This window comes from Triturus cristatus, chromosome 1_2 (assembly GCF_964204655.1).
Source record: "Triturus cristatus chromosome 1_2, aTriCri1.1, whole genome shotgun sequence".
Classification (NCBI taxonomy): Eukaryota; Metazoa; Chordata; class Amphibia; order Caudata; family Salamandridae; genus Triturus; species Triturus cristatus.
The window spans coordinates 822,481,367-822,503,252 of NC_140580.1; the positions used below are offsets into that span (position 1 = coordinate 822,481,367).

Genomic DNA, 21,886 nt, shown 5'->3' on the forward strand with positions numbered 1-21,886 from the left:
GCAGGGCATTCTGAGTCGGCTTTGTTGGTTAGGATTAAGAAGTTGGAGGATTTGGTTGCACTATTGTCCGCAAGACTAGATAGTCTAGCCCAGGATCACGTTTCTTCAACTACTACTTCCCTCGCTTTTCCATCACGGGAGGCCTCTGTACACACTGGGAGGGATACACAGGGGCTCACAAACCACACTCTAAATACTTGTTCAACCTCATCCCAAGATCAAAGAACGAGGGGGCTTGCTAAGATGAAGGCCACTAACGGCAAGGCTGGATCTTATGCAGACATCACGAGAGGTGAGCCTCGAACTGTGGTACCTGAAATCAGATCTACGCCATTGGATCACCACACCCACACCACATCCTCGTTGCCCCGAGCACCCATTGTACCACCCCCCTATAGAACCACCTTTGGCCCTCGTCCGCTCCATCGACCTATTAGGACCAAGGTGTACATGACCAACGTTCCTAAACTAACCAGCCAAGGGGGTTATGAATGTAGGGATTCACTACTCAATAAAGCCATTCATTGGTTGCGTTATGTAAGGGGGTGCAGATCCATTATTCGAGACAACCTGTTTAGAGTAAATAGGATTTCCAGGGCAGATGCTCAGGCGGACTGCCTTGAGATCGAACTCAGTGATCCCTCCCTAGCAGAAAACCTCCTATTACTGGAACTCAGGACATCTCTGCCGGAGTCTTCCTCGATCCAGATCCGTTCCTCCCCTTCTTGGTCATTCCTGCATGAGTCCGGTGATTCAGGTCTCAGACAGGTCGATTGACAGACCTATAACCATCTAGATAACCCTTCTCCTGTCTCGGAATGCCTCTATCAAGTGGTCAACTCAGTTTTAGTTCACTCTCTGCCCATGGATCCGGGTGGGGCTAGCAGTGTTACTTTGGCTCCCCCTCAACCACCAAGTGAAGCCAATGTCTTATGTGAGGTGGTGGATGTAAATAAAGACATTCCCCTTAATTGTTTAAGACCACTGCACCTCTTATCCTGGAACATTGCGGGTCTGGATAAAAATCTCGCCGACCCCCTTTGGAATGATTTTATCAACACATTTGATATCCTTTTATTCCAGGAGACATGGAGCCTAGTTCCCCTTTACAGGTCAGGTTACACTACCTTCCACGTCCCTGCCAGTAGCTCATCCAGAGGCAGGCCCTCGGGGGGACTCCTTGCTTGGGTCAACATCCACTTGAATTGGTCTGTTAGAAATCTTGCAACTCCTTCCCAGGATATTCTCCATATTTCTATTATTGGGCCAGACTGCAAAGCTGTCCTGGAGATTTTTAATATATATGCCAGAGGAACCCCGGGCGAACAAGCAAGTCCCATTATATCAATCTTGGATAGTGAGCTTACGGCCATTACCTCTGCAGCAGGCATAATTGTCGCAGGAGACCTAAACTGTACCTTTGAGCCACTCTGCAACGAGGACATCCAGGGCACAAGGGATCTGGATGCCAAGTGGGAAATTCCCTGCCTAGGCCTCCCTCCAATAAAGAAATGGTCTCCCAGAGCCATACAAATCAATGCCCTGACTCTAGAGCATAATCTGAGGGCGACCAATGGCAGATCTAAATCTGATTTAATGGGAGCCCCTACTTTCATCAGAACCAAGGTGCCCTCGCGTATTGATTATATATTGCTGGATGTCGGTTCTTGGGGCGACCTTATAGACATGGAAGTGGTCCAAAGATGCGAAAGTGACCACAATCCCCTGTCCATGCACTTTCTGTGCAACCCTGTATTTATTTCTACCGAGCTTGCCAGTACTAAGACCACTCGGATGAGGGAAATTGTTCCCTCCAACTGCAATCGGCGCCTCAGATGGCATAAGGTTGCCGAAAGCGATTTGTCACTGGAGGGCATTAGGAAGATCATTAATGATAACATCTCATTACTCAATGACGTTCCCGATATTCCCCCCTCTCCTACGCACTCCTCAGAGTTTAAGGAAATATACCTCTCAACTGTGGACAATGTAAGTGAGTTCTTCCAGGCCAAAATATCTCGGGGCTGTAAGCGCCTACCTCCTAAGGGCGAAAACCCATGGTACTCCAACGAGTGCAGAACACGGAGGCAGGACCTCTCGAAAGCCCTAAAAACCAAGGTCCAGAGCAACATCTTGACTGCCAGAAAAATATACTATAGGTCCATTGCTTCAGCCAAACGAGCATGGGAAGAAGCTCACTGGCAAGAACTTAAATCTGCTGCCCAGCTGAAGGACGCAACATTATTTTGGGATCTTATTAATGTTGGCACAAGGAGGGGGGCTGATCCATTACCGAACCATATCTCGGGGCGAGACTGGTTCGAGCATTTTCAGAAATTATACATGGGTGATACAGAGTGCACCCCGCACGAGCAAGGGTATGATTTAGAGCCCCCATTGGCCCCATCTGTGAACGAGCATTTTGGCCTCAATGAGGTTCTCACAGCTATTGCTTCAATTGCGCCCGGTAAAGCAGCCGGTCCTGACGGCCTCCCGGGTGATCTCATGATCCACGAGAGAAACCTTTGGGCACAATTTATCTGTAGATCCCTAAACCTCATAGCAATTGGCCATCCTGTACCTGAATCATGGAAAGGGGCCGAGGTGGTGACCATCTACAAGAAGGGGGATAGAGAGGATCCTGCCAATTACAGACCGATTAGTTTGATCGATGTCATTCAAAAAATAGTTGGCAGGGTCCTCTTAACACGGATGAAGGGATGGATGGATGAGGAGGGTGTTTTGTCCCACTTCCAGGCTGGATTTAGATGTGGTGTTGGCACAATGGATCAGGTATTTAGACTCTGCCTGATCCATTGGAAAACAGTAACCATCGAGAAGGGTAGCCTGTATTTGGCCTTTATAGACTTAAAAACAGCCTTCGATCTGGTCCCCCGCTCCAAGCTCTGGCAAGTCTTGCTCGATCTTGGAATTCCTCCCTTGATCTTGTCTCTTGTTAAGCACCTGCATGAAGACAACTTCGCCAGAGTAAGGTGGGGCGGCAGGGCCAGCTCACCGAGAAAATAGTTGTCCAGAGAGGAGTACGCCAGGGTTGCGTTTTGGCGCCGACCCTGTTCTCTCTCTATATTAATGGGGTGGCGGACCATTTGAGTGAGGACGCGGCCGATGCCCCAACCCTGTGCGGGGAAAAAATACCAACTCTATTATTTGCGGACGACATCCTCCTGGTCTCCAAGAGCCCTATGGGCCTGCAAAAACTCCTTGATCGCTTCACCTCGTTCTGCGTAGCCATAGGCTTGGTTATCAACATAGCTAAAACCAAGCTAATGGCTTTGGCACCATCTAAAAGGTTCAGAAACAAATTTAACTTGAATGACAGCCCGCTGGAGTTAGTAGAGGCCTTTGATTATCTTGGGGTAAGGATGAACAATAAACTAAAATGGTCACCCCATCTGACCAAAATGGTCCTGAACCACAAACGGATTTCTGGGGCCATAGCGAGGCACCAGAGACTCTCCTACAGTCGACCTGTAGCCCCAGCTATTAAAGTATATGAGGGTAAGGCTTTGCCTGGGTGCCTATACGGGGCGGAACTCTGGGGGTTTGATAATCTTTCTGAATTAGTAAAATCAGAAAACAAATTTTTTCGTGACCTAGTCTCGCTCCCCCCATCCACCCCTCTAACTCCTCTCCGTTACGACCTTGGGAGACACCCAATTCATGAAGTGGCGAGGCTGCGCCCTCTGTTATACTGGACCCGGCTTATGAGATCTTCTGACCTATGCCATTATGCATCCGGTCTAAAAGAACTGATAAGTTTGGGCGCAGGCCATAAGGTTGGTTGGGTGTCCAACTTGAAGAAATTAGTGGTCGAAATTGGTCTGGACCAGGCTTGGGAGAGCCAGATGCCCCCGCCCAAACCCCTAGTGAAAAGGCTTTACTGGGACTGGATTTCCGCCATGACCAATAAAAATCATAATGGCATTCTGTCGGAGAGATTCTTGGATGTTAAGCCCACCCTAAGATTGGAACCCTTCCTTGACCTCATTGAGTCCCCGGGGGACAGAGTGCTCTACCTGAAATTCAGGTATGGCACACTCCCCCTCCGAGATTTCCAGAATGGTTGGAGCGGCCAATCGGGAAATAATGAGGGCTGCCCGGGCTGTGCTTGCCCTACGGAATCTACAGCACATTTTATCTTTGCTTGTAGGGCATACAGCCAAGTGAGGTCCAGGTGGCTAAAACCAGTTTGTTCTAATTTGGGCTGTTCATCCCATCGGGTGGCCTTACGCATTTTAACTTATGAGACGCTAATCCCAAGTGTTACCTGTGGTACAGCAAAGTTTTTAGGACATGCTTGGAGGATAAGGCAAAGGCTCATTAAGGGAAAATTAGCTTAATAAACTGTTGTGAGTTTTGTCTACCGAGCTCTCTTGTTCTGGATGGGTTTTTAATTATACTGCTATGTGGTTTTTATGTATGTATTATCCATGGCTTGTTCTATTTTTAGCTTTGTTTTTAGTTTTGTTTTCTTTTTACATCCATCTAAGAGAACAAGAAAACTGACCATTTGCTGATATGAATTTTTCTGGTCTTTTGATTATCAACTGTGATGCATTTTTGTACTTTTATGATTGATATTTTATTAATCGAATAAAGTGATTTGAATTGAATTGAATTGAATGCATTTTTTGATATGTTAGGTGGGTATTTAATTGTATAAGCATTGCGGCCCGATGGCTACAAATTCGTATGGATAGGTCTAAAGGTTTTTGGATCCATAGCCAGGCATCAAGCAGCTGGGGTCGTGGAATCAGGTAATAATGAGTGCAGAGGTCTTTGTGATCCATGAACCTGCTAAGACAAACCAATGTGTGGCAAAAACGTCATGATTATACAGGAGTATGATGGAGCAGTTAGTGACCGCCGCTGATTATTCCGGAAGTAAGCATATATGAAAGCAAGAGGGTAGAGGCAAGGCTCAAGAGGGGAAGCTCAGAGGCATTGATCACTGTGAGAAGTTGGCCTGGTACATGCTGTCCACTAGTTAAAGTGGGCACCTTGCACCAGTCCAAACGACCCTTATTGATGATTAGGTTAAAGACAACCTTTAAGCTATCCTAGTGGTAGCTATGGAGAGCAGCCTTCAGGCTAAGTCTCGAAGGAATGTAAAGCAGCTTGGTTTACCAGATTATAACCTCCTGAATGACCAAATGAAAGGAGAGCCACACAAGGAATATATCAAATATATGCATTTATTACTAAACACTCTCTACTAACCTCTTTATGAGATTAGAGAACAAGGTGCACAATATTAAAGCACTACAACAACAGTAAATAGCACAATACACAATGGCTCCAGAGGGAGAACAAACCATATACTAAGAAAGTGGTATAACAACCACAACTTGACTAGACACAGTGCCTAGAGCACGTAGAATCACTGGGACCCCAAGAAACCACCCAAAGTAGTGACACAGGGGACCCACGGAGGACAGGTGCAGTGTGAAAACACAGACGCGGGCTCCGTACAACTCTATGGGAAAGTCGCAGTTGGAATTTTAAAGATTAAGGACACTTTGGAGAGGACTTCAAGCAAACCGTTTGGAACATAGAAGGTTGTAAGGCCAGCACCCTTGAGAATACCGAGGTACCCGTGTTACCTATCCCAGGAGAGCCGGGTGCATAGGGGTCAAGTGGTGTCAGAAACGCTTGTTGATTTCAATGGCGTGATGCGAAGAAATGCTGCTGCCGGGAAGATGATAAGTGTCCGAGCCTGGATCGGTACTGAGAAGAACCTGAAAGCAGAGGGGACAGAGTCTGGGTCACTTCACAGTGACCAGGGGCATGATAGACGAATGCCCTCGATGTCAGATGTTTCAGGTGAGAAGAGGTGAAGCTTAACTCTGCAGCCACGGGGACCAGGAGATGTCGACGACAACCAAAGTCCGCAGGTGAGCGGTCCCACAAAGGATGTCGCGTGCTGGGGGTCAGTGTCCGCATTGAACACCAACAAGCCTTGGCAACTGCAACCCACTCGGTCAGAGAAAAGATGCTTTGGTGAGGACCAGCGAGGTCCTGAGGACTCCCCAAGTGATTAGAGTCAGGGCACATCTGGAGCAACCAGGAAAGCCCACTGAAAGTTAAAGTTCCCTTCTCAGGGACCCACAGGTCGATGGACCAGGGATCGCGAAGGGACCTCGAGATGAATCACAAAATACCAGCCCACGGAACACTCGTGGAGTGTAGGCCGGAAATCTTCAGTGAAAATACTGCTCGGGGTCTGGACTACAAGTAGTCTCAGGGATCACCAAAAAGCATATGCTACTGCAATTGGGCATGGTGCACAGGGGTACGGTTGCACTGTTCCCACGAGGGCTGCAGGTCTGAGGTTGGTTGAGAGCACTAGTCAACCTCATGGACACTTCAGAATCCTGCTCCTGTGTTGCAGAAATCTTCAGAGTCCTCAGGAGCTCGGGAGATGAAAAATGGTCAGATGCGTTTAAGGTGTCTGCCTTGCAGGGGAGTAACTCCTTTACTCCAAGGGAGATTCTTCAGTCATCCAGCATAGTGTAGCTAGTCGAAGTACTTGGTTTCTGTAGCAGAGTTTCGTTCAGGTAAATCTAAAGTCCTGTAGTCAGGGGTTCCTACTTTATACCCAAGGAAGGGGTGGGACAAACTCTGGGGACCCACCTATGGGAGGGTCAGGACAGAGGGGTGGCTACACCCATGTCCTTTGTCCAGTTGCGCGCCAGAGCAGGAGCGAATGGCTCCTGCAACCGGTTTGAGCTGGACTATGCACAGGGACACCAAATGTGCCCCCAGTGCAGACATCAAAGCACTCTCAGATAGCACCCACCCAGCCCCAATACACTAAAGCCTGTCTGGGAGGTGGTCACACCTCCCTGTGACAGGAAACCTATTGTCCAGCCTTCCCCTGCCGGAGTTTCATCCAGCAGCAGTAGGGCAGACTTGTGTCTGTGGCTGGCAGCATCCATTTTGTGGTGCCAGGTTTTGTTAAGCTGGTACCGGGTGTACCGGTGTTGTCATATTTCTCCCTCTAGGAGGGTGGAATCATACCTCCCACACCAGTTACTGGTGTGGAGGTATGATTCCAAGGTATTTGACACCAAACACGACATGTTTCCATGCAGCCGTTTTAAAGTTAGCATTTACTGTGAGGTTATAATTCACTTAAGTATATATGGTTGGCTGCATCGCAAACAACCCCGGAATATAGGTTCCGAAGGCTGCAGAGGGGCTCTGCTAATGCAGGAGCACCCTCTCACATAAAACCCAGCACCCTGCCTTCAGGATTGATAAGGCCTGCGATGATATGGAGTAGATATAGTGAATTTTGAATGGTCTCCCAGGGGTGGCATAATACATGCTGCAGCCCCTGAGAGGCCTCAGGGGTACCTATGCCCTGGGTACATCGTATACCATATACTAGGGACTGGTAAGGGTACTCCAGAAACCAATCTGGAGTGTACCTAAAGTACATGAACAACCAATTTAGGGAGAAAGCTGATAGACTGGGGCCCTGATTAGCAGGATCCCAGTCAGACTAAGTCGAAAACCAGCAAAACACTAGGAAAAAAGTGGGGGTAACCATGCAGTCAGATTCCACCTTCCTACAATGACCTTTTAAAACTCCTAGGCCTCGAGTTCACTTTCCCAAGTAAAGCTCACTTCAATTAATTGGATAGGCACCACTGCTAGAGCGCATGAATCATTCAGTAAGAACATGAGAAGGAAGGCAGTGTGAGGAAAGTAGTGTGTTCAAAGACGGTGTTGGGAGGAGACTGACCTATCCAAGATGGTCATCCCTCTAGGAGGGTATAACAGTCCTCTTTCAATTTCTAGGGGCCTCCGGACAGCTTCAGGTTGAGGAAGAGCAGTGAATGTCTCTTCTATTTCTAGTGAAGCAAGCATTATCTCTATCACCATGACAGAGAAGAGAAGTGAGTGCCTCTTCTATTTCTATGTTTCATGCTCATATCTGAGAGGCACAAAATGGCCGCGTTGTGGGAGGGCAAATGGCTGCCAGTGAAATTTAGAATGAGAACGTCAATCGGGGACATACCGAGTCAAAGGACTCCAGGGGTGGCATCTCAGCCCCTGTTCTGACGCACAGTGTAGAACATGTCCAATGGATAGCTAAGAAAACACCCAGAACCAGGTTCATCTGGCATGACGCTATGACGCAATGCCAAGGAGGCTGCATACAGCCAGACCAGCAGTCTCCCTTGATATGCCCTCAACGCAGGAGACAGTGGAGCAGTGCCCTGAAGTAGTATTGCCGCACTGGCCAAATCATCAGCGTTTGAAAACCCACGGCGAACAAGCTAGAGTCGGCAGGTCTCCATTCAGATGCTCGTTGCAGAAGGCGGTATGGAGCGGAGGAGACCGAGGGTCCTCCGGCAAGGTGATGAGGGGAGGCAGGGAGTCTCCAGTGAGGTGAGTGCCGGAGGAGAGGGGGTCAAACATACCTAAGTCCAATACTCTTCTGCAACCCGAGGCCCCCGCGCCTCCAGTGCAGGCCGATCAGCCATGGTAGCGCACTGGGCATCACGGTGTTGATGCGGGAGCTAGCAGCCTCCTACTGCCACCGAACAGCATGCCGAGTTCAACCACTGTGATCATTATGCACTCTGTATCCACAGTGCTCCTTGAGCCTCATTGTGGGTGCTGGAGCCCGCAGCCCTACGCAATCGAAAATGCCCAAGCAGCAAACCTCCGCTGAGTTCTGGGCCGGTACGCGGACCCAGGCGACCCGGGCCATCCCATCGCCAAGAACATTGCAAAACCAGGTCACGACATCGGGGAAAGGCAGTCCTGCTTGGCAATTCTTCTCCAGTGTTTGGTTCCTGTTTTTCAGAGTTTGGATTGCATGGGCATGAAGGGATTTGCACCACTGGTGATCCGGGCCCTCAGGAGCTCACAGAGAGCACCACTGAACGAGCAGCCATCTTGATGTGCAGTTTGGAGAATTATCTCTCTAAGAAGTATTAGGAACACATTGATCCAAAAGTGCATTTTACTACAACGTTTATCACATATATTGGGTATAAAACAATAGAATAGAATCTTTAGCAGAACCAATCAAATATTTCAATGTCTCTGAGTGTATAGCACTATAGTTAAGCCAGTTTCCACAAAACCCCAGTAGGTAAAACATAAGAGACAGCGGTATCCACAGTGCCACCAAGTGTAAACCACAATATCTAGGTCAGCTTTGACAATATTCCACTCTTAAAACACTGTTATGTCCCTAGTGTATAAAACACAATGCTCAGATCAGTATTTTCAAAGTGTGTGAAGCACTATTACTTGGCCAGTGTTTGTCTCAGTGAGTAAAACCAATAGTCAGGACAGTATGGTTCTAGTATGTAAAGCTTCATTGCTAGGCCAATTTCCCCCAATGCCCCCGTATGTAAAACACCAGCCACAGACCAATAACCACAATTTCAAAAACGCCATCCCATGCCTGTATCTATAATTCACTCAGCATTTAGAAGGCACAAGATTCCAGTATGTAAAGGACAAATATGATCAATTTCCTAGTCCACTATTTGCATTGTTTAGTATGTAATGCCTTGGTTAGTTACTGGTAATCTTCATTACTCGGAGTCCTGGTCTTCCTCCCCACAGTATAGTTTCCCATCCCTCCCTGGTCTGTTGCGAATGACTTCAATATTTGGTTGGAGGCTTTTGGAAACAGGAGGTGCTTAGGGTTGGCTTCCTTTTTATGGCATGTAGGGGGAAGATGAAGTTGGCCATATTGGAAGGATAGGAGGCTAGTAAGCTAACTTTTCAACTTGGGAGTTTCTGTAGGCAGACTAAAAAGCTCCTTGCGTAATTACTGTCGCAAGGAAGACGAACGAGGAAGTGCGGCACTATTCCCAGGCTAGTATTTGTATTTCTTAACACTCCAGCGCCTGACTACTAAGCATAAAGTCCCAGTATGTAATGCACTATCCCCATGCCATTTCCTGCAATGTCATAGTATGTAAAGCACTATTTTTAGCCTAGTATTTACAGTGCCCCAATAAGCAAAGCACTATTCAAAGTCCAGTAGCTGCAGTGCCCCAGTATTTAAAAAACTGTCCGAGACCATATCCACAATGTCCCAACATGTAAACCACCATGGCACAGCATGTAAAACAACAAAACCAACAAAGATAATTCTTGCATCGCACTAACCCGCATCGTTAATGCCCTATCGTGCAAAGTAAGAAAACACTAGGCAGCATCTCCAACCTCGAGTATATATAACACCATACTTAGGTCCATATCCGCTTTACCCCACAATACTGATATATTCCGTCCCCTCAGCATACAGTATCCACAATGCCCCACATTTTAAAGCATTGATAATATCCATTTCCCAGGCAAACTTCTGCAATGTCACATCGTTTTGATGCCAAACCAGTAACTACCACCTATAATCCCTCTGACCTGTTGTCCACCACTCACGAGTTGGTGAGGCTGGTTTGTCTCCTTTAGCTCAGCACAGTCAACTGCAGGTGCAATGAATGTGCATATCTGTGCATGCGCTGGATAGGAAGCGACATTGTTTCAATGATCAACCCGTGGACAATGCTGCTTCTTTTATAGTGGCCGAATCAAGGCAAATAGATCCATAACAGAAATATAAGCGGCGCAATCCAGGTGGGGACAGGATGTAAAGAAGGGGCTGGGATTAAAATGGTTGGAATTTGCCGTTTTTGACGTTAAAGTGGCGAATTTGAAAAGTAAACATTTTTTTAAGTGTTTTCTTTTAAATCTTGTGATTCTGATTATATACCGCTCACGCTGTTAAAGCGCTGCGGAGAGAAGGGGCTCTCTCTGTTGTTTTGGCGCCTGAGATAGATAGATTACACACAGATTTTATTTCATTACAATCACAAACGCGAACCTATTTATAGTGAAGGTCAGAGGCGAGGGATACATGTATAAATATTTATTAGATGAATATCATATATTTAAGGGAACAAGCGAGTGCCAGGGAACACAACCTCTCTTCTCCAGCTCTAGTCAGGGAATCCACCACACTCTAGAACTGGAGGTAACAGAACAAGTACATAAGACCTAATACAGTTCTAAATTGCTCACGCAAGCACGAGCAAGAAGGAAAAGGCAAATAGGAATAAATAAAAGATACACTACACATCCCCCTCCCTTAATGAACAATGAGAAGAACCAGGATAGAGGAAGGAAAAAAGGAACATGAAGAAAGGACCTAAATGGAAAAGAAATAAAGGAAAAAAAAGGATACATGAAAATGATTGTCCTCTAAAATACATCACATCCCATAGTCTTTAAACTGAGCTGGAAGGAGTCTATTCCTTTTAGAAGCAACAACACTATCAGTATTGGAACCAGGTGAGTCTTTAACAAGTTCAGGAATGATGGAGAACCCTTCCCCATCTGTTGTAGCAGAAGCAAAGTTGTCTTGATGACCATCCCTCATGAAGGGTGTAGAATTTGGATTTCCTTCTGTGGGGTTGAGTTGTTCACCTGAAAAAACATCTGAAAACAGCTGAGATTGCAAATTGCTATTATGAAAATAGTCCTCCACCCAATCATTTTGAGGTGAAACAACAGACTTTTGATTATCCTGTACATTATGATGATTTACATCTAATGCCACATTTTTAAGATTCCATACCTTTCCATCAGTCAATCTTCTGGAATTGCATAGAACCTCGATGACCTGCTGTGGTGCATCGAATCTACTCTCTCCCTTTGGAGTTCTGATAGGTTTCTTGATACGAACCCAGTCCCCCACATTTATAGGTACCAGTTTTGTACCATGACGAGTGTCATAAAATATCTTGCTCTTGATGTGAGTGGACTCTAAATCATTTTTAACCTGCACCGGGGACCATTGTTGAACTTTCCCTTGAAAAGACCAACTGGGGTTAAATTTACATCTAGGGGTCCTACCCCTCATCATGACAAAAGGGGACAACCCTGTAGAGGTTTGTGTGGTGATCCTATAAGCCCAAACAGCTTTTTGTATCTGTATCTTCCAATCCAACTGTTTGTTCACAGCAGCTTGAATCACCCCTTTAATTATTCTATTAAAGCGTTCCACAGTACCATTACCACTAGGATTGTATAAAGAAGTTATTTTGTGCTTCACACCACATCTTTCAAAATAATCTTTAGCCAATTTCGACATAAACTGCACACCATTATCACTTAGGACACAAATTGGAAGTCCTTCTGCGACAAAAATACTATCCAAAAACTCTAAAACAACTTGAGTGTCCACTTTATCTACAATCTTCACAAAAGGCCATTTAGAAAAAAGGGCAATTAAGACCAATCCATACTCTTTTAAATCACACACTGGTCTAAAAATATCGATAGCTACAGTCTCCCATGGAAGACTGGGAATTAAACCTTCAGACGTTGGTGGTCTCAGAGTCTTAAGTGATTTGTCAGCTGATGAACAAATTGAACAAGACCTGACAAATTTCACAATTTCACCGTCAATTCCAGGCCACCAAAAAACACCTTTAACAACTAATTTTGTCCTGACAATTCCAAAATGACCCTCGTGACATAATTGTAACACTCTTTTGTGTAAAGATTTAGGGGGAATAATGCGGTCGCCTCTCATCAATAAATCTTTTTCACATGACAATTCCGTACGCACCTCCCAAAAAGGTTTTAAATCAATAGTAATTTTGTCTTTCTTGGGCCAGCCTTTACATATGAAATCAGAAACCAGAGATAAATCACTATCCTTGTGTGACTCTTCAATCCATTCTGCTTTAGCGATGGCAGGTGCACCAGAATCATGAATAAGAGCAATGCTGTAACTACCCCAAGGATCATCCACACACTCTTCCAAAGGAACTGGTAACCTGGATAGGCAATCTGCAATCACATTATCTCTGCCAGGTACATAACAAATCTTATAAATGTATACCTTCATGCGCATAGAAATCCTGGCTAGCCTGGCAGAAGCTCCCACACTACCTTCAGTGGTCAAAATGCGAACTAATGGTCGATGGTCTGTGCAAATAATTACAGGTCTACCCCAAAGAAAAGCACGAAAATGTTCCAAACCCCATGCACAGGCTCAGGCTTCCCTTTCAATAATGGGGTATTTGCTTTCTGCAGGAGATAAAGCTCTAGAAGCAAACAAGATAATCCTTTCCTTACCACCATCACCCCCTCTCTGTGAAAGAACAGCTCCCAGTCCTTTATCACTTGCATCCGTGGTTAGTAAACAATCTAAACTCGGGTCAAAACTGCTTAATGCATTAACATGTTGTAAGTCATCTTTGATTAGTAAGAATTCTTTCTCACAATTAGGCGACTATTCAAACTTAACATGTTTCTTTAAGAGAGCATGAATATTGAACACTTTTGACGCAAAGTTAGGTATGTATTTCGCACAATATTCTGCCATGCCCAAAAAGGATTTGACCTCCTCTTTAGAAGTAGAAGCAGGTGCCTTGATAACGATGTCAATAAACGAAGGCTTCGGTTTCACTCCCTCTTCGCTTATGACATGTCCTAAATACGAAACACTTCTCGCTGCAAATTTGCATTTAGATAATTCAACAGACAAACCAGCCTCTTGTAAGGTGTGTAAAACTTTGTGTAAAATAGAATCATGTTCGTCCCTAACTTTAGCAGCAATGGTAGCAACCAAATGGGGTGATAAAAGCAGTAAGCCCTCTTGATTGCGGTTCCAGCACGACCTGATGGTAAGCTTTGGAAAGGTCTATGGTAGAAAACCATGTTGCCCCTTTTAGTGATGAAACCATCTCATTGATTCTTGGAAGGGGAAATCTCTCCACCATGATATTGTTGTTTAAGTGGCGTAAATCAATGCACAGATGGATTTTTCCATTCGATTTTCGTACAACGACGACTGGAAAAATCCATTCTGAGGTATCAATTTCTTCAATGACTCCCTTAGATAACAAATCTTGGAGTTCCTTTTTAACCTCATCCCTTACTAGCATAGGGCTGGGTCTGACTTTATGTACTTTAGGTTCCGCACTCTCCTTAAGCACAATACGGTGCTCAAAACCCTTAAGTGCCCCCATCTGCTCATCAAAAACCTTTGGGAATCTCTTACACAGAACATCAGCGAGTTTGCTATTTTCATCCATTACCAGTACCTTCTCATGGCTATTAGGGTCTAAAATAATGTGTCAACTTTTTTTGATCATGCCAGCCTAAGATCGACGGTCCAAGGTTTGCAACATATAGCTTACCCCTGGCTGACCTTCCTTTAAATAGGAACGTAAGCCACCTATAACCCAGCATATCTATCTTCTCTCCTGTGAAGCTTACTGGATTAACATCTGAAACATTTAGATAGTTACCGATCTTACCTATGAAACTTGTCCTCCACACATTTTCATTGACAATAGTATACAGTGACCCAGAGTCAGCATATACTTTTGTTATAACCCCTCCTAAAGATATTTCACAAATTGGTTTGTTTCTTAAAGAATTTTCATAAATGTTTAAAATAAAATTCCCTTGCAAATTTTTGACACAAACATCCTCAACCTCTGTATCAACCTCAGTGTCTTGTTCATCAGCATGCACATACTTAACATTACTACGCCTGTGGCACATTTTGCTAAAATGACCAAGTAAGCCACAAATGCCACATTTTTTCCTTAAGGCAGGGCAATTTTTGCTAAAGGCTAAATGTTTGCTGCTGTCACAGCGGTAACATCTTGTTGCTTCCAATCTTCTATCACTTGTAAAAGTCTTTTGTAACTGATTAGACCATCGTCCTGCAGCTTGTTGAGTTTGACCCTTAGGATGAACTTGTAATTTAAAAACACCTGCAGAGTCTTTTGTCTGGTCTTTGTCGGATTCTTTAAAAACAGTGGCACATCTGCCCGACATTTCTGATTTTCTCATAATGGCTAAAATATCTTCCAAAGGAGCATCTCCATTTACCAATAATCTATCTTGAATAGGTGAATTGTTGTTATGTACTACTAATTGGTCTCGAATTAGGTCATCATGGAGATCTCCAAATTTACAATCTATAGCCAATTTCTTTAGATCATCAAGCCATTCATCAACTAACTCTTCCTTATTCTGTTTCCTCTGAAAGAATTTGTGTCTTGTTACGCCAATACATACTTTTGGCGCAAAATATCTGTCCATATCTTTGAGCGCACACTCAAAAACATCTAGGTCAGCAACAGCAACTTTTGTCATGCGAGAATAAATCTCTAATCCCATAGGTCCCAAGGAGTGGAGGAGAATCCTTTTTTTCTGTTCAGGCTTCATTTTACCAGCCTCAACAATTGCGCACACGTAGTTTATAAAGTACTCTTTCCACTCAAGCCATTTTATATTAGGCTGGGAACCACTAACCCAAAACGGGTGAGGTGAGCTAATACTAAAATTCTGTTGTGCCATGGTTTCTTCAGTCAGAGTAACACTTAGATCACCTTGTTCCATAAAACTGCTATCCTCTTTGCATATGTATGTTCTTCCTCTTTTCGTTTCACTTCCTTCTTTTTTTTTCTTTTTCTTGGAACAAGATTTGTGTCGATTAGTGGTTCAAGCCACAATTAAAATATTCCCTTTTACGAATTTGACACTTTCTAATATGCAAAAACGAAGAATGAAAGAGAAAAAATAAATAAATAAAAACGTATTTTCGTGCCCCGACAGTCTCACCTGTTCCCTTTCGCATTCGATTGTGGTAGGTTTACAACCGGAGTCACACTGAGCCAAATCCACTCGCTCGTAGCAGTGAACACTTCACTGGCTCCTTGATCAGGTTCACGTAATGCGCAAAGATGGATACTGCTCACAAACAAAATGGCTGTCACGCAGGGTTATGCAGCATGACCCCGTGTGATGACGTCATGCGTTGCTGTCTCTGTAGCGCAGTCTTAGTCGAATGGAGTACCGCCTGCGTTCGAGACAAGAACTCCGCCGCTGCCTGAAAGATGCAGCCGATGGCGGTTAGCAACCGTCTCCAAGTAGATCGCTAACAAGGTAATCCTACCTTGAATGGAATATCTTGACAATTTCTTCCTCTTTTACCGCGATTTTTGAACTGTCCGCAATATTGGTGCATGTGTCTTGAGAATATCCGCGACACTTCTCTCCGATGTATACGTGCCAATCCTTGCTGAATAACCTTTTCCCAATGTCCATATCTTCTTATGGGTCCCGATCGTCGCCAATTGTAGTGAAGGTCAGAGGCGAGGGCTATCTGTATAAATATTTATTAGATGAATATCAAAAATTTGAAGGGAACAAGCGAGTGCCAGGGAACACGACCTCTCTTTTCCAGCTCTAGTCAGGGAATCCACCACACTGTAGAACTGGAGGTAACAGAACAAATACATAAGACCTAATACAGTTCTAAATTGCTCACACAAGCACGAGCAAGAAGGAAAAGGCAAATAGTAATAAATAAAAGATACACTACACTATTTGTTACTCACTGATCTCTACTGTCGGTATAAAATCCGCGGCGTTCAGAATGCGCACAGACCTTTTAAGTATGCAATTATGGAAAGGTTTTTTTTAAAATTACAATTATAACCTGTGATTTGATTGTTTGCAGTCGATGTACTAAAGCCCTCCCTCCCCGAACGGTCTCGTATTAACCTGCGTTTTACAGATGGATGGTTCGTTAATGTCATGGTGTATCTCACTCATCACTCAACAAAGTTGTTAGCTTTTCCTTTTTTCCACTTTCCCTGCATGTAAGTTACCCTTTTCTAACTCTGTTCTTTTCCTGCAATTTATTTGAATCTCCTTTTTTCATGCTATTGGTTACTCTTTCGAATTTCATTCCATGAATTGATCTGTCCCATTTTATCATATTTATCTTTTCTTTTCCTAATTGCTCTTGGCCTTGGATGCATCAATGCCCCTGAGAGACAAGTGCCTCAGGATGAGTCTCGCATTGCAGTTGAGTCTGCTCGTAAAGGTCTCTGCACTATACATGCTCCAATACCCTAGTGCAGGAGAGTCACGAGAGCAAAGGCTGTGCTGCTGACCGGTATTTAAATGCCTCAAAACAATGAAAACCCCATAATCTTCGTTCATCTGAGATGGGGCGAGAGATCTTTTGGGGATTTATGATAATTACTCCCTATCTGAAACCACTACACTTAAGGTATCCGATCACCTAGTTTGTTCCGTCATTTATCTGACTGAAGGTCAGTGCCATTACCAACAACTCTGTGGTGTTTTCTGTGGAACCTCAGACACCCTATTTATGTTATGCTTCATCATTGGGCATCATACTGGTACTGATAAACCAGGATGGCTCGATCATATTTCAGGGAGCACTTTTTATATTTCTCCTAACAGGGTCTGCTGGAATAGAAATGAAAGTACCTAAAGGTCACCACAGTACCAATTAATTTAGATGCCTTTGGTTAGGTTAAAAGCGAATACTTGATGGGTGTTTGGTAGATGTTACGTGTTACCATACCCAGTAGTTCATCGACACGTTTCAGCACTTCGCCTTAAGGCCACTATGGGTTCGGGGCTTTCATCAGAATTTATTTCTAGATGCCCAGTGGTGTTATTTACAGGCGTCAAGCCCTATTTGGTTAGTGTCTTGACAAACACAAAGACAACATGTAACACCTAACATATAAACCTGGCCTACGTGCCTGAATCTCTTATTTGGGGAACCTAATAATGTCTGTTTTCAACCAATCAATCAAGCATTTGATAAGCGCACTACTCACCCGCGAGGGTCTCAAGGCGCTAAGAGGGGGGGGCTGCTACTGTTCGAACAGCCAGGTCTTTAGAAGTCTCCTGAAGGTCAGCAGGTCCTGGGTCTGTCGCAGGTGAATGGGGAGGGTGTTCCATGTCTTGGCGGCGAGGTGGGAGAAAGATCTGCCGCCGGTGGTAGTTCGGTGGATGCGTGGACGGTGGCGAGGGCGAGGTTAGCAGAGCGAAGCTGGCGGTTGGGAGTGTAGAACGTGAGTCGTTTGTTGAGGTATGTTGGTCCGGCGTCGTGGTGTGCTTTGTGAGCGTATGTGAGGAGCTTGAATGTGATCCTCTTGTTGAGGGGGAGCCAGTGCAGGTCTCTCAGGTGGGCAGTGATGTGGCTGGGGAGGGGGATGTCGAGGATGAGGCGTGCAGAGTCGTTCTGTATGCGTTGAAGTCTTTTCTGGAGTTTGGCCGTGGTTCCCGCTTAGAGGGCGTTGCCATAGTCCAGCCTGCTGGGGACGAGGGCCTGGGTGACCGTCCTTCTGGTTTCGGTGGGGATCCATCTGTAGATCTTGCGAAGCATGCAGAGGGTGTTGAAGCAGGAGGAGGAGACTTGCTGGGTCATTGACAGCGATTAGTCCAGGATGAACTCCAGATTGCAAGCGTGGTCGGTGGGTGTCGGTGCAGCTCCTAGCGAAGCCGGCCACCAGGAGGCATCCCAGGCGGAGGTGGTGGAGCCGAGGATTAGGACCTCCGTCTTTAAGTTTCAGGTGACTGTTCTTCATCCATTCAGCGACGATCTTCATTCCTTCGTGGAAGTTGGTTTTGGCGGTGGCGGGGTCCTTGGTGAGGGTGAGGATCAGCTGGGTGTTGTCGGCATATGAGACAATGTTGAGGTTGTGCGATCGGACGATGTTGGCGAGCGGTGTCATGTAGACGTTGAAAAGGGTCAGGCTGAGAGATGATCCTTGGGGTACGCCACAGGTGATCTTGATGGCTTCGGATCGGAATGGAGGGAGGCGGACTCTCTGGGTTCTGTCGGTGAGGAAGAAGGTGATTCAGTCCTGGGCTTTGTCGTGGATCCTTGCGTTGTGGAGGGAGTGGTGGCAGACGGTGTCGAAGGCGGCAGAGAGGTCTAGGATGAGGGCCGCTGTTTCGCCATTGTCCAGCAGGGTCCTGATGTCGTTGGTGGCATTGATGAGGGCAGTTTCAGTGCTGTGGTTGCTGCAGAATCCGGATTGGGACGAGTCCAGGGTGCTGTTCTCTTCGAGGAAGCGGGTCAGCTGTCTGTTGACGATCTTCTCAATGACTTTCACCGGGAACGGGAGCAGGGAGATGGGCCGAAAGTTCTTGTGGTCCGTTGGGTCTGCCTTGGGTTTCTTGAGTAGGGCGTTGATCTCAGCGTGTTTCCAGCTCTCCAGGGAGGTGGCGGTCTCGAAGGAGCTGTTGATGATCTTCCGGAGTTGGGGTGCGATGAAGGAGCTCGCTTTGTTGAAGATGTGTTGGGTGCAGGGGTCTGACAGTGAGCCGGAGTGGATGGTGTTCATGGTTTTGATGGTGTCGTCGTCCATGATGTGGTTCCAGGAGAGCAGGAGGCCGGTGTGACTGGGGGGGGTGAGTCTGAGGTGTCGGCAGCTGTCGGGGGGTCAGAGTGTTGAAGCTGTCATGTATGTCTATGATCTTACGGTGGAAAAAGGTGGCTAGAGAGTCGCAGAGGTCTTGTGACTGCGGGATGTTGTTAGAGCTGGAGCTGGGGTTGGCGAGTTCCTTCACTACGTTGAAGAGCTCTTTGCTGTTGTGTGCGTTGTTGTCGATGCGTTCCTTGAAGGAGGTCCTTTTGGCGGTTGGTGGTGCCTGCGGCTGGTGTTCTTGAGGGCTGCGTGGTTGTCCAGTGTCTGTTCGTGGCACCACTTCTTCTCGAGGCTTCGGTGAGTCTGCTTGGATGCCTGGAGGTCGGTGGTGAACCAGATGGCCCTTCTGCCGGTGCTTCTGTTTGAGGGTTTCTTGATCAGGGCGAGGGTGTTGGCGCAGGCGTCGATCCATTGCCTGAGATTGCGGGCGGCTGTGTCGGTGTGGTCGGTCGGTGGGTCCCAGGCGAGGGTTGTTCCAGCTGTGGTGGGGGATTCATTGCGGGTGGTTGCGTGCGGTGTTTTTCTCGAAGGAGAAGTGGATGCAGCGGTGGTCAGTTCAGTGGAGTTCGATGGTGTGGCTGAAGGTGACGTGGTTGCTGGTGGAAAAGATGGGGTCTAGTGTGTGCCCGGCGGAGTGGGTGGGTGTCATGATGAGCTGTTTAAGTCCGAGGTTGGCGAGGTTGTCGAGCAGGGTGGTGGAATTGCTGTCGTTGGCGTTCTCTAGGTGGATGTTCAGGTCTCCGAGGAGGATGTAGTCTGTGGAGGCCAAGGCGTGCGGGCCGACGACGTCTGTGATGGAGTTGCTGAACTGTGGTCGAGGTCCGGGGGGTCTCTAGACGAGGTAATCTCTGAGGGTGGTGTTGGGATCGATGTGGATCTGGAAGTGCAGGTTTTTGGCGGTGCTGAGGGGGTCTTCGGTGCTGGTCGAGATTCTAAGGGTATTCCGGTGGACCATGGCGATTCCTCCTCCCAGTCTGTTGGTTCTGTCAAAAAAGAGACGATGGTAAACCGAGTTCTGTTATCCACACATCTCTAGTTTATATTACATATAGTGGCATATTGAAAAACATGGCATGCATATTGCTCTCTTGCATGCAGGCATTGCTTTCACACCATCAAAATGTGGTCACTATGCAATAATATTAACAGGCATACACATAGCATGCAGACACATAAAAGGACCGAACGTCTACAGTTGTACAACTTGCATCTTCTCACGATCACTCATTTGATTTTGCAGCGGAACACAACAATGTAGCCCAGTATTGCTCTTTTATGTGTATGCAGGTTAATATTATTGCAGTCAGTGTTTTGCTTTCAAATCTGCAGAGCTTTGTAAAGTGTGGTGTGGTGCTGAAAGACCTCCACAGGTCACAGAGGCGTCAGTGCGTTGATATGATACTTCGGAAGCTCCACAGGATGATGTGTTGCAGTGTTGTGAGATACTCTCAGGGACCAAACATATGAGTATGTAGACTGACACCTCTTCACCCCTAAAACTGGATTAGTGTCTAAAGGGCATTCACAGAGCCCAAACACATTCACAGGTCAAAGAGAAGTCAACATGACCTGTCCAATTATAAATTAGGCTCCCTGTTTTCCATTTTTACTGATTTTTACAGATAAATACAGACAGAAAACTATTTATTTTCCTGTCTGTATTTATTTTTAAATGTGGATAAAAACGGAAATTGGGTGTTTTTGAGTGATTCTAAATGCTATCAGTCATGACTTCCAGGCCAACAGTTGTCCACATTGACAGGCATGAGGATTAAAAAAATAAAGGAATTTTAGTCAAGAGCCTTAAACAGCAGTAGATTTGCATAACATTTATAATAAAATTTGCATATTTTATCATCTGAGTGTGTATATATCATTGAAACCTGTCAGGCGTTCAGGCATGAGTGTACATTAGCCGGTTAAATAAATGCAGGAAGATACACATTTCATTTTCATTATTTCACAAAACCTAAAATAAATATGGATAACACAGGTAAAATTAGCAAAAAATAAAGATGGATAAATACAGACGGAAAGGCCATTTTGTTTGCTGGAGGTCTGATGCTCTGGGACAGGTGCTTACTGACAATGTGCAAGGCACGGGTCATAAGCGGGGGGAGCATACGCTCTTACACGGTGGCTTTCATGGCTAGATAGACAGTCATTCCAGGACTGAAAGAAGTCTCCTAAGCCTCCAGACTTATGGAAAATTAACAACGCTATCCTGCTGGCCTAGTTCACCCATCAGTCTTCGAATTCTGAAAAACAGTTGCTGCCATCATTAAACATCATATCACTTTTTTTTTTTATTGATTTTTCCCAACATCAAACATCTGGCATAAACATCGCAAAAATGAATTGCAATACACATCTTAGTCCACTTTCCATATTACTGCCTGCAGACGCTCCTACTTGTACAGTTATACATTAACATATACCATTACTCGGCCCCATCACTCCTCCACCCTGAGCCTTATACCTTTCTACAATCACATTTATAATTATTGTCTGCTCATTTACAAAACATGTCTCAATAGTTCACCTGCAATTCGCATCGCTATAACAAACAAGAGCCAGTCCCATTCCTATTACCCACC

The 21,886-nt window shown here is 45.7% G+C and overlaps 1 protein-coding gene across 4 annotated transcripts in view; it reads left to right on the forward strand.

The window, feature by feature from the left end:
- Positions 1-21,886, forward strand: part of RNF207 (ring finger protein 207) — a 1,105,462-nt gene that overhangs the window by 181,503 nt on the left and 902,073 nt on the right. The gene's annotated exons all lie outside the window — the stretch shown is intronic.